The sequence below is a fragment of the Triticum urartu genome, chromosome 1 (assembly GCF_003073215.2).
Source record: "Triticum urartu cultivar G1812 chromosome 1, Tu2.1, whole genome shotgun sequence".
NCBI classification, from domain to species: domain Eukaryota; kingdom Viridiplantae; phylum Streptophyta; class Magnoliopsida; order Poales; family Poaceae; genus Triticum; species Triticum urartu.
In genome coordinates this window covers 260132764-260148356 of record NC_053022.1, presented here as the reverse complement: position 1 = coordinate 260148356, position 15593 = coordinate 260132764, and the positions used below count along the sequence as shown (strand labels likewise).

Here is a 15593-nt window from a genome sequence, read left to right as displayed (position 1 = left end):
ACTTAGTCCTCACCGTATTCCCCTTGAGCTAAGGTCACACAGACCTCGCCCAATCACACGCGGTAAGTCTTCAGGTGACTTCCAAACCTTCACAAACTCGGTCACTCAGCGATCCACAATTTCCTCTTGGATGCTCTAGACCATGGCGCCTAACCGTCTGGAAGATGCATGGTCTTCAAAGGTAACAAGCATCGGATCCATGCAGGATCAATCTCTTCAGTGATACTCAATCACTTTGGGTTTGTAGGTGTTTGGGTTTGGGTTTTCCTCACTTGATGATTTTCGCTCAAAGTCCTCGGAGGATGGGATGCTCTCAAATGACAAGTGTCAGTTTCTCCCGGAGTAGCCAACCAGCTAGTGATTGTAGGGGGCATCTATTTATAGCCTAGGGAGCAGCCCGACATGATAAGACATAAATGCCCTTAAATGATATGACCATCAAATTCCTCAGAGCTATCATGTTCCTCACTTGTAGGCAATCCGCACTGGCGAATTCCTAACTCCTCAGTCAGAACAAATTCCTCAGAGACCAGAAGAGCTTCATCTCTGTCACTGAAGAAATCGACTGAACTGCATGAGATATCCAATGGCTTCACTCGAAGGGATTGGTAGGTGTAGGATTTTGAGTTGAGCATCACTTGAAAACTTTTCCTTAGTATTTCCTCGCCCCCTTTAACAGTACGGTGTTTCCTATGACTCAAGAAAGAGAAAAAGAAACTACGAAAACAAAAGTCTTCACGCTTCATGTTCCTCGAATGAATACCAAGTCTTCATGGTCACACCAATTTCTTCACTTTCAAAGTCTTCAGTCGAAGAACTTCATTTTTAGGGGTCAACTTTCTCTGTAAATATCAAACTCCTCATAGACTTATAGACCTGTGTACACTCACAAACGCATCAGTCCCTTAACCTATAAGTCTTCAATACACCAAAATCACTAAGGGGCACTAGATGCACTTACAAATTTCAATTATGTTAATGGTATGCAAAACCCTAAGCTTCGGGATGCTAATTTTGTTATGACTACTACTTGTTGCAATGATCATGATTGGGCTGATTCTTCTTATGATCTTGAAAATTCATTTAAGCCCCATGATGAATATGAGATTGATAATAATGTTTGCAATAATATTGAAAGTGGGTTTGGAAGATTGTCAACTTTAGATCCCACATATTTGGAGAATATTCGATCTTATGAAATTTTTGATAAAAGTGGGTTTGGAACGGTCATGACTTTAGTTAATGATAATCCAACTATTTTGGAAGAGTGTTAACTTTGCATGCATGTGGATCATGTAGAGAATAATTTATGTGATAGTTATATTGTTGAATTTTAATATGATCCTACATGTAATTATTATGAGAGAGGAAAAATATGGTTTTGGAAATTTTGATGTTGGTAAATTACCTCTCTTCATGTTGAGATTGCTATCATCTCTTTCTCCTTCCTTGCATATGATAATTTTTGCTTGCCTTGATAATTTGTTTGCTTATAAAATGCCTATGCATAGGAAGTATGTTAGACTTAGTGTCTTTGTCACGTGTTTCATGATGCTCTCTTTGTGCTTCAATTCTTCTCTTTTATGTGAGCATCATTGAAATTATCAATGCCTAGCTTAGGGCGTTAAACAATAGCGCTTATTGGGAGGCAACCCAATTTTATTTTTTGGTTTTGCTTTTTAGGTTATGTTTTGCAATAAACAATTCATCTAGCCTCTAGTTAGATGTGGTTTTTGTGTTTTAATTAGTGTTTGTGCCAAGTAAGACCTTTGTGATGGCGTACGGTGATAGTTGATTTGATATTGCTGAAAAACAGAAACTTTTGTGCTCAGGAAAACAATTCTCATTTTCAACATAAGAGTGATAAAATACCGATTCTTTTTGCAGAAGATTAATAAACAAATTGCTTAGGTTGTCCTATTGTTTCAGATTTTTTATAGTTACAAAAGTATTCGAACTATCCAGATTGCTACAGACTATTCTGTTTTTGACAAATTCTGTTTTCTATGTGTTGTTTGCTTATTTTGATGATTCTATGGGTAGTATGAGGGGGTATGAACCATGGAAAAGTTGGAATACAGTAGATATTACACCAATATAAATAAAGAATGAGTTTACAACAGTATCATAAGTGGTTATTTATTTTCTTATACTAACGGAGCTTATAAAATTTTCTGTTGAGTTTTGTGTTGTGAAGTTTTCAGGTTTTGGGTAAGGATTTGATGGACTATGGAATAAGGAGTGGCAAGAGCCTAATCTTGGGGATGCCCAAGGAACCCCAAGGTAATATTCAAGGACAACCAAGAGCCTAAGCTTGGGGATGCCTCGGAAGGCATCCCCTCTTTCGTCTTCGTCTATCAGTAACTTTACTTCAGGCTATATTTTTATTCACCACATGATATGTGTTTTGCCTGGAGCGTCTGGTATGATTTGAGTCTTTGCTTTTTAGTTTGACACAATCATCCTTGATGTACACACCTTTTGAGAGGGTCACGCATGAATTGTGATTTATTAGAATACTCTATGTGCTTCACTTATATCTTTTGAGCTAGGCAATTTTGCTCTAGTGCTTCACTTATATCTTTTTAGAGCACGATGGTGGTTTTATTTTATAGAAATTAATGAACTCTGATGCTTCACTTATATTATTTTAATAGTCTTTAAACAGCATGGTAATTTGCTTTGGTTATAAATTTAGTCCTAATATGTTAGGCATCCAAGAGGGATATAATAAAAACTTTCATATAAAGTGCATTGAATACTATGAGAAGTTTGATTCCTTGTGATTGTTTTGAGATATAAATATGGTGATATTAGAGTCATGCTAGTGAGTAATTGTGAATTTGAGAAATACTTGTGTTAAGGTTTGTGAGTCCCGTAGCATGCACGTAGGGTGACCTGTGATACGTCTCCAACATATCTATAATTTTTTATTGTTCAATGCTGTTATATTATCATTCTTGGATGTTTTACAATCATTTTATATCATTTTTTGGGACTAACCTATTGACATAGTGCCCAGTGCCAGTTGCTGTTTTTTGCTTGATTTTTACATCGCAGAAAATCAATATCAAACGGAGTCCAAATGCAGCCAAACTTTTTGTAGAATTTTTATGGACCAGAAGACACCCAATGGGCCGGAGAAGCACCTGGGGGGTCTTGTGATATTAATACCGCTTTGCTGAATCTTGTTATGAAAGATCAATTTTCCGGTACTCCTAATGAGGATGTCGCGTCCCATCTTAACACATTCATGGAATTATGCGATATGCAAAAGAAAAAAGATGTGGACAATGATGTTGTGAAGTTGAAATTATTCCCGTTTTCTTTGTGAAATCATGCAAAATTTTGTTTTCTTCTTTGCCTCACAATAGTACCGATTCTTGGGATAAGTGCAAAGATGCTTTTATTACTAAATATTTTCCGCCCGCAAAAATTATTTCTCTTAGAACCCAGATCATGAATTTCAAGCAACTTGAGCATGAGCATGTTGCACAATCTTGGGAAAGGATGAAATTAATGCTAAGGAATTGCCCAACTCATGGGTTAAATCTTTGGATGATCATACAAATTTTTTATGCGGGGTTGAATTTTGTTTCTCGTAATCTTTTGGACTCCGCCGTAGGTGATACTCTTATGGAAATTACTTTGGGTGAAGCCACCAAATTGCTTGATAATATTATGGCAAATTATTCACAATGGCATACCGAAAGAGCTCCTACTAGTAAAAAAGTTAATTCAGTTGAAGAAATTTCTTCTTTGAATGAAAAAGATGATGCTCTTATGAAATTGGTTGCTAATAAAAGTGCTCCTATTGATTTTAATGATGTGCCTTTGTCTACTTTGATTGAGAAAAATAGTGATGCCATAGATGTCAATTTTATCTCTTCAAACAATTTCAATGCTTATAGAGGTAATTTTAATCCTAGGCCTTTTCCTAGTAATTCCTCTAATAATTATGGTAATCCATATGGTAATCCTTATTATAATAATAATGATAGAAACACCTCTGATCTTGAGAATAATATTAAAGAATTTATCAATACTAAAAAAGTTTTCAATACTACAATAGAAGAAAAGTTGAATAAGATTGACGGTATGTCTAGAAGTATTGATAGAATTTCTCATGATGTAGAAAATCTCAAGATGAAAATTTTTGTGCCTGAGGTTGAGGAATCAATTAAGGCTCTTTATGTTTCTATGGATGAAAGTAAGAAAAGAACCTCTATGCTTAGATCTAGAAGAGAACTTTTAGAAAAAGCATTTTCTAGTGATTGCTTTCATAAAAGTGATGAAGATCTTAAAATGATTGGTGTTTCTTCTATTGATTCTTTGTTTAGTAAAATTAAGATTGATAATAAAGGGATTGAAGAAGAGTAAACTTTAGCTAGAAGGCATCCCAATAATTCGGAGGGTGAAAATCTTGTTGAGAAAATTGATAAATGTCTGTTTGAAGAGGTCAAAAATTTAACTAGTGATGTGCCCACTCTTTTGGATTACAAAGACTTTAATTATAATAGTTGCTCTTTGATTGATTGTATTTCTTTGTTGCAATCCATGATAAATTCACCCCATGTTTATGAACAAAATAAATCTTTTACAAAACATAATATTGATGCTATGATAAAAGCTTTGGAAGAAAAGTTGGAATTAGAGATTTCAATTCCTAGAAAATTGCATGATGAATGGGAACCTACTATCAAAGTCAAGATTAAAAATTATGAGTGTTTTGCTTTATCTGACTTGGGTGCTAGTGTTTCTACAATTCCGAAATCTTTATGTGATGTGCTTGGTCTTACCGATATTAAAGAATGTTCTTTAAATTTGCACTTAGCGGATTCCACTATTAAAAATCCCATGGGAAGAATTAATGATGTTCTTATTCTTGCAAATAGGAATTATGTGCCCATATATTTTATTGTTCTTGAAATCGATTGCAATCTGTCTTGTTCAATTATTCTTGGTTGACCGTTTTTATGTACTATTGTTGCCGTGATTGATACTGAAGAAGGCAATATTAAATTTCAATTTCCACTAAGGAAGGGTATGGAACATTTCCCTAGAAATAGAATTAATCCACCTTATGAATCAATCATGAGGGCATCATATGGATCTAGAAACAAAGATGACAATACTTAGATCCTTTGCATTATGCCTAGCTAGGGGCATAAAACGATAACTCTTGTTGGGAGGCAACCCAATGAATAAAATTTATTTTTGCCTTTTCCTTTTTGTTCTTGAGTGTTTTCACAATTATGCTACTGTTATGATTGTGTTTTTTGTGTTTTAGTTAGTGTTTGGGCCAAGTAAAGCCTTTGGAATCATGTAGGATGATAGTTGATTTGATCTTGCTGAAAAGCAGAAACTTTTGCGCTCACGAAAACAATTTTCGTCTTTAACAGAAACGTGATAAAAATACTGATTGTTTTTGCATAAGATTAATATACAAATATCTCACGTTGTCCTAATTTTTCATAATTTTTGAAGTTATAGAAGTATTCAAAATCTCCAGATTGCTACAGACTGTTCTGTTTTTGACAGATTCTGTTTTCTTTATGTTGTGTGCTTGTTTTGATGATTCTATGGTTTTCTTTAAAAAGTTTTTGTCATATAGAAGTTGGAATCTAACTAGTTACTAAGCTCCCAGGAAATGCACGCTCCTGGTAAATCGCGGCTGGTGAGGATCGATCAGCAGGAGAATTTACTGTTGTCCCGTGGCCCCTGGTTGTCAGGTATAGTCGGTTTGCTTCTTGCCCTCGCTGCCCCGCACATGCCCGACCCTCTCTTCTTCCTTTATTTTCTTCCTGCTCGAGTCTTCGCCCGCTGCTCTCCTGGACGCCACCGGCCATGTCCTCCACCGTCGCACGCCCGCACCACCTTGCAGCCGTCCCCATCTAGATTCCGATTCCAGCAAACCTTCGGGTATACCTCTTCCCAATGAACCAATCTAGTTGAGGCCCTGGCAAACCCTAGGATTGAACGCCGGCGCTGTCTCCGGTTCTCCCAATCGATGCTCCGGCCACCACTAGCTCCATTTGGCATTCTCCTCGTCCCGCATTCTTCGCAGCCTGCGTTTCCCTTGCGCCACCCTCTGTGACTCTGATAAAAATAATTATTTGGGAGGGGGAGAGGTGGTCAGCGGCTCAGATTTCTGTGGGGTAGTGCGCACGGCTTCGTTTTCCTGCTGCGGGTGGAGGGCGTTGCCGTGGTTGTTGTATGGGTCGTCCGTCTCGGTCTTCTTCCTGTTTCGGCTACTAGGGCGCTCTCCGTTCAGATTATTGTGTTCCTTTTCCTTTGTCATTGGCTCTAATTTCTCTGTTTGTTTGGGATGGTGATGCACTGCTATTGGGGTCGTGCTTGCAAGCCGGCATCATTCGATTGGGCGTTGTGATTTTTGGGTTGTGGCTATTATGGTGGAATCTTCATGTAGGGCATGGGATTCCTGATGTTGGTGCGGTCGATTGGGTTCTGGATTGCGCCAAGCGCATTCATTGTGTCGCATCTTCTGGTGAGGTTTTGGTGTTTACCTTGCTATGGTGGTGGGTTGTGGGTTTCCTTTGTTGGTCAGCAGGTGGATTTGGCTGGTGGCCTGGTGTGTGTCAGGCCATTTTCCTTCTAATTTTTATTCTATCATGTCCATGGCTGAGTGGTTGTATGTGGCAGGGTTTACTTTTTGTTGTGCAGCAGAGTTTTTGGTGCATTAAGCCAGCTGCATGGAGTACTTGAGTTTACAAGTTTTACACATTGTTCTGATGCTGGATTTCAAAGGTACTCTCTATTGATAATGGCTCAGAATAAAGAAAACATGCAGATGAAAATTTCCTACAATTGAAACTGCTCTAACTTTTATCCCTGAATAGCTAGCAGCTGAAGGCTTCCTTTTTTTCTTTACTGCCGAGGGATAATCTCATATCCCCATATATGAAATCTTTTCAATTTTTCAATGTGGTTGACTTTTCCAGTTTTCTCTTTCCTTATGTTCCATGTTTGACATATATAGGATGCTGATATTTAGCCTGCACCAAAAGTTTAAATTCGGTCAGTACCTCTTGATATGTTAGGAAACAGACATGTTGTTCCAAGCAATACTAGAAAATAATGTGAAGTATAATAGCATGAACCATAGTGATGTACCATTAGTGTTTTCGTATACGACTATTTGTAGTTTTGTCACTGCCCAACATACAAAGGTAGAGATACAAAAGGTAGAGATAAAATAATGTGAAGTATAATAGCATGAACCATAGCGATGTACCATTAGTGTTTTCGTATACGACTATTTGTAGTTTTGTCACTGCCCAACATACAAAGGTAGAGATACACAAGCAGAGTTGTCATCATGCAGTAGTATTACTATAGAAGCAATAGAAATATAGAAATAACATCAACAGAGATAGTATCTTTTATGTAATCTGTACCCTTCAGTTCAAACACAAAATGTTATCACTATCAAATCGGACCATTCAGTAGCCATACCATGAAATTATGAAACCAATGTGCAAATCTTACACCAACATGACTGCAATGATGCAGTTGACTAACCAGGATAGGGCTTCCTGGTTGTTGAGAATTAAGGGAGAGCTCATAGTAAAATCTTTGTTAATACTTTACACACTCATAGTGTGATTGGTTGGGTGTATAAGCTTAATTAGGTTATGCTGAGTTTGTGCAGAATTCTTTTTTTTCGTCACACTGAAATCCTTGTTCCTTTTGAACCATTGGTACATTATAGATGATTAAATTGTATGCCCGTTGATATGTGCAAAGCTTTCAGAGGAGCTGCGACGCGCAAGAAGCAACGTGAGTGTCTTTCCTTATGCAAATTTTTCATGCATCTCCCTGCGTTCCATGTCGCGGTGGCAGTGGCGGCTGGGCCAGCTCTTCCTGCATGATGTGTGTGTGTGTGTTGTGTGTGTGCAATGCCTGGTGCTTGTGGATGTGCTGGATCGTGTGTGTGAGATGGATGGTTCTCCACTTGCTATTAATTGCTTTAAATGGGAAACCAAATATTGTGTAGTTGCTCATTGATTGAATTATATTTTCATAGGTTGAATTATTGTGCTACTGTATTTTTGGTCTTCGCTTTGCAATACCTATAGATTAGTGTTTTTGTGAATTGTGACAGGTTAGATCCTATCTGCAAATTTTACCAGCCTATTTTATTTGATAAATATCATTGTTAACACATGATCCCACTGTTGTTTAGATGATAAATTATTTGTATGTGATAGATGTAGAGCAGACATAAATCACAATTTCTCAGTTTCTTATAGTTATTTGACATGAAAATGGCTCTCACCATTGTTGGTTTCACTGGTATATAGATCAAAAGATTAAGGTGACAATGACAATCCAGGAGGAGGGAGCTACAGAGGTTGACAGTGATGACACGGGCGGCATCAGTGCAGTTGACTACCCAAGTGGTGGATTGATTGTCCTTTCTATTTGTTTAGGAAAGTGTGGTTTATTTAATTCAGTATGTTCGTGGCAATCAGTTAGTAAACTTAGTACCGTTGTGTTTATATCAGGCAACAAACTATTTTCTATGTACTGGGGCATGATGTGTTTATATCAGTCAGTTTAGCTTCCGTTGTACAACAGTACAACTCGTCTACGAGCATGAGTCACTGGTGTGGACTGAGAGCCACGAGGTGGGCGAGGGTTTTTGCTGTGTGCGCAACCTCAACTTTGAAGCCCTTGACAAATGAGATCATGCTCTGAAATGGTTCCGGGGTGACATACCAGTGCTAGAATATCCTTCCCTGCTGTGAGTAATATGATCCAACTTGATGGACTATCTTCCACTGTTTGCATTTGTGTTATTAGGTGTTGCTTCTTGCGGCTGCAGAGATGTGACTCGAAGGCCCGGAAGCCAGCATCGCCATCGCCATTAGTTAATATGGCCCCCTACGGTTGCGTGCTCATATACTGCAAGCTAATAATGTTGCTATCGAAATATAACTGCGCATGGTACATGGCAATGGTGCCTGATGTGTGTGTATGCATTGTGAGCTGGCTTGGAAGATAGTGGAGTGAGTAGGATGGTTTTTGAATTCTGATATAACTCATCTGTGTATCTCAAACAGGGGTTTGTACTACTTTGTGACCTGCATTGTTTTCTTAAGTTTCTTCAGTCTAATCAATGAGCTCACCTATCGTGCACCTTCTTGTCTATTCTGTTCTTCCTCTATTGTTGCTATGACCAGTTTATCAGATAAAATTGGCTGGATTTGGACTGGGCTGGTCATTCTAATCTTGCATTGCTTTGTTCCATCCTAAGTGAACTACATGCTTCAAAATTAATCATTTTTACAACGATAAGACAGAAATGCGGCGCGGCAAGGCGCGCATGAGCTTCTAGTAGTAGATATAATGAAAGAATAAAATATGAATAGGTTTGCAATAGTACTTATAGTAGTGATTTGCTTTCTTATACTAACGGATCTCATAAAGGTTTTGTTGAGTTTTGTGTGATTGAAGTTTTCAAGTGTTGGGTGACTTTACGATGGATGAAGGAATACAGATTAGCAAAAGGCTAAGCTTAGGGATGCCCGAGGCACCCCAACATAGTATTCAAGAAATGTCAAGCAACTAAGCTTGGGTATGCCCCCGAGTGGCATCCCCTCTTTCTTCTAACAACCATCGGTATTTTACTTGAAACTATATTTTTATTTGTCACATATTATGAGTTTTGCTTGGAGCGTCTTGTATGATGAGTCTTTGCTTATTTTGCTTTGTGTTTTTAGTCATGGATCCTTGCTGGACACACCTATTCGAGAGAGCCAAAATTATGACATGACTTGTTAGAATTGCTGTATATGCTTCACTTAAATCTTTATGAGCTTTGCTACCTCTTGAGCATGCGTTGGTTTTCCCTTGAAGAGGAAAGGGTGATGCAACAAAGTAGCATAAATATTTCCCTCAGTTTTTGAGAACCAAGGTATCAATCCAGTAGGAGACTACATGCAAGTCGCCTAGTACCTGCACAAACAAACAAGAACCTCGCAACCGACACGATAAAGGGGTTGTCAATCCCTTCACGGTCACTTACGGAAGTGAGAACTGATAAAGATAATAAGATACATATTTTTTGGTATTTTTGTTGTATAGATTGAAAAGTAAAGATTGCAAAATAAAATAAATAGTAAACTAGAATTTTTGATCGGAAACTTATATGATGTAAAGTAGACCCGGGGGCCATAGGTTTCACTAGTGGCTTCTCTCAAGATAGCATATATTACGGTGGGTGAACAAATTACTGCCGGAAAATTGATAGAAAATCACATAGCTATGAGAATAACTAGGCATGATCATAAACATACGCATCACGTCCGTATCAAGTAGACCAAAACGATTCTGCATCTACTACAATTACTCCACATATCGACCGCTATCCAGCATGCATCTAGAGTATTAAGTTCATAAGAACAGAGTAACACATTAGGCAAGATGTCGGTGTACTAGAGTAGGGGTACCCTAGTATCCCGAACTTGTGCACGGGCAGTCGCAGCATCCCGCGGCAAGGCTTGCCGGGTGACCGCCAAGGTCCTCCGTGGTTCCTTTGGAGCCATTCAAGGACAAAGTATCCAAGCCAAGGAAACAAGACCCCGGCAAGAGGAGCTTGCCGGGAAGGCCAACCAAGGCATCTCAAGGAACTTGCCGCGACGCGCCACGCGTCCCGGCAAGGCCCGGTGAGCGACAAGCTCCCGGACGCGACAAGACAACGACCGCGGCAAGGCGCTTGCCGCGGCAAGCCACCACTCTGTGCCCGCGCTCCAGCACATCCACCAACGTGTCGCTCTGAGACCCTTTCCAGGCGTACGTGGCGGGAGGCTGTGCAGCCAGCGGTGCGCGGTGGCAAGCGGCGCTGACAAGATTGCCATCGTGGCGAGCGGTGCGTCCCTGACGGTCCCTTTTGCACTATTTAGGCGACGCAGACGGGCATTTAATGCCCTGGTCCCCTGCCGTCAGGGTTAGGTATGATACACTGTAGCAGGTAGCTGTACCAACCGCAACACCTTTCCATTTTTACCCTTGTCTACGTTGCCACCTGTCGGTGACCCCTTGAGCATATAAAAGGAGGCCCATGCGCAACGTAGAGGAGGGGGAGGAAGAGAACACTCACGCTTGGTCTCGTTAGCTGCTGGGGTGTACTGTAGCACTCCGCGCTCCCGAGCAAGAACTCAATACAAACCACAAAGCAGGAGTAGGGTTTTACGCATCCGTGCGGCCCGAACCTGGGTAAACTGCTCGTGTGCTTCGCCTCGATCCGCTCTTCGTGCGACCCTCGCCCCCACCGAACCGAAAGGGACTCGGTCCGCCGGTCCCATAGGTGCTCGTGGATTAGTCCCCCGACATCTTTGGCGCGCCAGGTAGGGGAGTCAAGGTTGTGTGAACCAGATCCGGCGTTCACACGAGCTAGATCTTCATCATCTTCATCGACATGCCGCCGAAGAAGAAGTCTTCGGAGGCGGCTGCTCCGTCTGCGCCGAACCCACCACCGCCGGAGCAAACGGCTGATGGGGCAGACGCCGGCGGAAGAACGGGCGTCGACGAGGGAGCTCACGGTGCTGCCAGGTCCAAGGACAAGGCTGCGCTGCCCATCAGCGGCGTAGCCGGCTCCCACAACGACCGGGCGCACTCCAAGACCTCGGCGTCCGTACATGCACCGCGCCCATCTCAGGAGGCGCGGGACCGGCAGCGTCATGGTACTCACGGTACCATGCGTTTGCTGGACCAAGATCAAGCTGGTGGATCTCGGAGTGCTCAAGACCAGCATGCACGCCAACATGCTGGCACGAGCGAGGCACGATCGCCTGGACGGGATACTGCTCCTTCTAACATAGTTAGAAGTCCGAGCATATCCCGCTCCTCGCACAGTTCGCCACCGCCACCCGCCACTACAGTAGAAGCTTTGGCGCGAGCTCAACTGCTCCTGGACTACCCTCCAACGGCAGACAAGATCGACGACTGGAGGGCCACCATTCAGAGTCTCATCGGCTTCGCCAACGGCGACACTCAACGGCAGCCGAGCACCTCAAGATCGCGGTAGACCTTGGGATCAAGAAGCTCATTGTAAGGGGTGACTCGCAACTTGTCGTCCGCCAAGTGAACAAGAGCTATCAGAGTCCGTTGATGGAAGCCTACGTCGACGAAGTGAGAAAGCTAGAAGAGCACTTTGACGGCCTACAGATGGAGCATGTTCCAAGAGCTCAGAACGCCATTGCCGATGGCCTATCAAAGTGCGCCGCACTTAAGTTACCTGTGGAACCAGAGATCTTTGTGCTCAAGCTGACTCAACCGTCTGTAACGCCATCAACTGGACAGAGCAAGAAGAGGAAGTTGATTTCTGGTGACTATTTTCTGGCAGAGCTTCCGGAAGCCGCCGCCAAGAAGGTCCCCAAGATCAACGCCAAGAGTGCTGAGGAGCAGTCTGCTCCGGCAAGCCCTAGGGTTTGTTCCGTTGAAGCAGAAGCTCCCGACAAGTTTTGCTCCGGCAAGCTTGCCGGGGAACGTCAAGCTCCGGCAGAGCCGCAGGTTCTCGCCGTAGAAGCGGATGTTCCCGCAGCAGCAGATTTGCCTTTAGTCCTTGTTGTCGAGCCACAAGCTCCAGCATGGACACAGCAGATTGTCCGTTTCCTTCAGACAGGAGAACTTCCCGAAGAGCAAGAAGAAGCGGAAAGAGTAGCCCGGCAGTCAAGTATGTACCAGTTTGTCGACAACACACTATACAGAAGAAGACTCAACGGTGTGAAATTGAAGTGTATTCACCGGGAAGACGGACAAAAGCTGTTGGCAGAGATACATGGAGGCATATGTGGTCACCACATTGGCGCAAGAGCATTTGCTGGCAAAGCATTCCGGCAAGGTTTCTTTTGGCCGACAGCCCTCCAGGATGCAACTGCACAAGTAACCAAGTGTGAAGCGTGCCAGTTCCATTCCAAGCAGATACACCAACCAGCTCAAGCTCTCCAGACGATCCCTTTATCCTGGCCATTTTCGGTCTGGGGGCTCGACATCCTCGGCCCCTTTCCCCGAGCAGTCGGGGGCTTTGAGTACTTGTACGTTGCAATCGACAAGTTCACAAAGTGGCCGGAAGTGGAAGCAGTGAGGAAGGTGACAGCACAGTCAGCAATCAAGTTCTTCAGATCGATTGTTTGCCGCTTCGGGATCCCTAACAGGATAATCACCGACAATGGCACGCAATTCACGAGCCGCACCTTCATGCAGTACATCCAAGATCTTGGCACCAAGGTCTGCTTCGCTTCTGTTGCTCACCCGAGAAGCAACGGTCAAGCGGAGAGGGCAAATGCTGAAGTGCTGCGTGGGCTCAAGACCAGGACTTTCGACAGGCTGCACAAGTGCGGAAGAAACTGGATCGAGGAGCTGCCGGTGGTTCTTTGGTCGATCAGGATGACGCCAAATCGAGCCACTGGCCAGACACCTTTCGCTCTAGTCTATGGAGCAGAGGCAGTTCTCCCCACGGAACTCGTATACGGGTCACCTCGAGTGCTCGCTTATGATGAGCTTGAGCAAGAGCAGCCGCGACAAGATGACGCGCTACTCCTTGAGGAAGACCGTCTTCAGGCTGCTGTACGAGCTGCTCGCTACCAGCAAGCTTTGCGCCGCTACCATAGCCGCAAAGTTAACGCCAGAAGTCTCGAGGAAGGCGACCTTGTTCTTCGGCGTGTTCAGTCCGCCAAGAATTCCAACAAGTTGACGCCGAAGTGGGAAGGCCCTTACCAGGTGAAACGAGTCACTAGGCCTGGCGCTGTCCGCCTTGAGACCGAAGATAGCATTCCAGTGAGCAATTCCTGGAACATTGAGCATCTTCGTAAGTTTTACCCATAAGGCGCGGTTGCCGGAACCTGTTCCGGCAACCACCTTTTGTACAAGTCTTGCAGCTGTTGCATGTAATCCTTTGTACAAAGACGGGAGCAGACCCCGTGCACAACACCTACTCCCCGGTAAGCAATAACGAGCCGTAAGGCTCCATATCTTTATTTTCTCCTCTTTCTTTTTTCTCAAGGAAAAGAAGGTTCCCTCCCCCACAAGTTTGCCGGGGGGGGGGGAAGGAGAAGATAATGGTATGGACCAGGCGTCGTTCAAGAAAGTTTCGCCTTACCGGGAAGCAAACAACAGAAAAGCTAAGTTGCCAAAGTTTGAGCAATCCGATTTTTTAAAATTTTAAGTTATCTCCCTTGAACGACCGCACTTTGTATGGAAAACCTGTGCGCGGAGGAACCAACTCGTAGCTAGTTGCGCCCTTACTTTGTTCGAGTCCGCTCAACAACTTAAGTGAGCTGCGACTAGTTGCGACAAGGTTTCTTGTCGGTAGCGGCACCGCCAGCAGGCTGCTGACGTCCCGCACTCAGCGCTCGCGGCTAAGGTGCCTGCACCGGCAAGTTCCCTAAAAGCGTAGGGCAAAAACATACAAAGGGAGGAATCAAGTAAAGGGAATAACATTGCAATCATTACCCGGAATAGAGTTATATTACAAGGTAGCTTGTCGCGGCTCTAATAGATTGTTCTCATAACATGACCAGCAGCGACAAGAAAAGAAGAAAGCGGGCGGCCTAGTCTATGCGATCGCCCTCAATCCTCTTGATCCCGCTCCTCCTTCAAGGCCACCTCCTGCTCCCTGGCGCCGTCCAGCGTCTTGGTCAAAGTGGTCAGCTTCAACTCAAGATCTGCATTGGAGTCCTTGGCGGCGCTAAGCTCTTTGCCCTTCTCGGCGAGACGAACCTGCAGCTCTGAGTTACTGTGGGCGTCCTTCTCCCGTTCATGCTTGAGCGCGGCAAGCTCTTCACCACTCGCCTTGAGATCGGCCTCCAGCTGCGCCACCTTCGTCTCCAGCTCCTTCTTGGCGGCCTCGGCAACTTCGGCAGCATCTTCTGCTTGCTTAAGGGCTCCGCCGAATTTTTGCTCACGCGCGGCAAGCTCCTCCTCGTGGCTGTCGAGGTTAACTTTCCGCTGCACCAGCTCGCCCTCCTGCGCAGACAGCTTCTCAGCGGCAAGCCGCTGTTGCTCTTCGACTTCGGCCTTCTCGAGGAAGAAGGCCTTCTGCTCTTCGGCGAGTTGCTCCTGCTCCTCTGCCAGGGACCGGAGAGCTTCCTGGTTGAGACCCCGGAGCTCCTCCGTGCGCTTCTCGATGTCCGCTCCCGCCTTCGCGACAAGCGCCTCGCGGGATTCCAGCTTGGCTTGCCGCGCGCGGTAGAGCGACAACAGCTTCCGCAGCAGCCGCTCCTCCTCAGGCTCGCCGCTGCTGCTGCTCGGCGCATCAACTAGCGTCAGCCCAGCGGAGGCGAGCACCTCTCCATCAAAGCTCTCTCCCTCGACCGGCGCCCTAGAGCTTGACGCCCAGGGGAGGTTGATGAAGACGCCATCGCCGGCCTTCAAGTAGACGCCTGGCTGGGGCTCTTCGGAGCCTGGCGCTGCGGCAGCGGCGGACGGGTCGGCGGTCGATGTAGCGCCTGGCGCTCCTGCGGCCTCAGGGCCGTCAGTGCGATCGCCAGACCCCTCGCCAGCTGCTGCGGCGGCAGCTTTGGCGGCCTCGTCGCCGGCGGGATCATCAGCGTCGGCTGCTTCTTCAG

At 44.3% G+C, this 15593-nt stretch overlaps 1 long non-coding RNA gene across 1 annotated transcript; it reads left to right on the top strand.

The window, feature by feature from the left end:
- Window positions 1-5771: 5771 nt before the first annotated feature.
- LOC125506495 lies at window positions 5772-8614 on the top strand. The gene is made up of 2 exons (XR_007282672.1): window positions 5772-7800; window positions 8325-8614. It is a non-coding gene; the product is annotated as an uncharacterized LOC125506495 (long non-coding RNA).
- Window positions 8615-15593: the final 6979 nt, after the last annotated feature.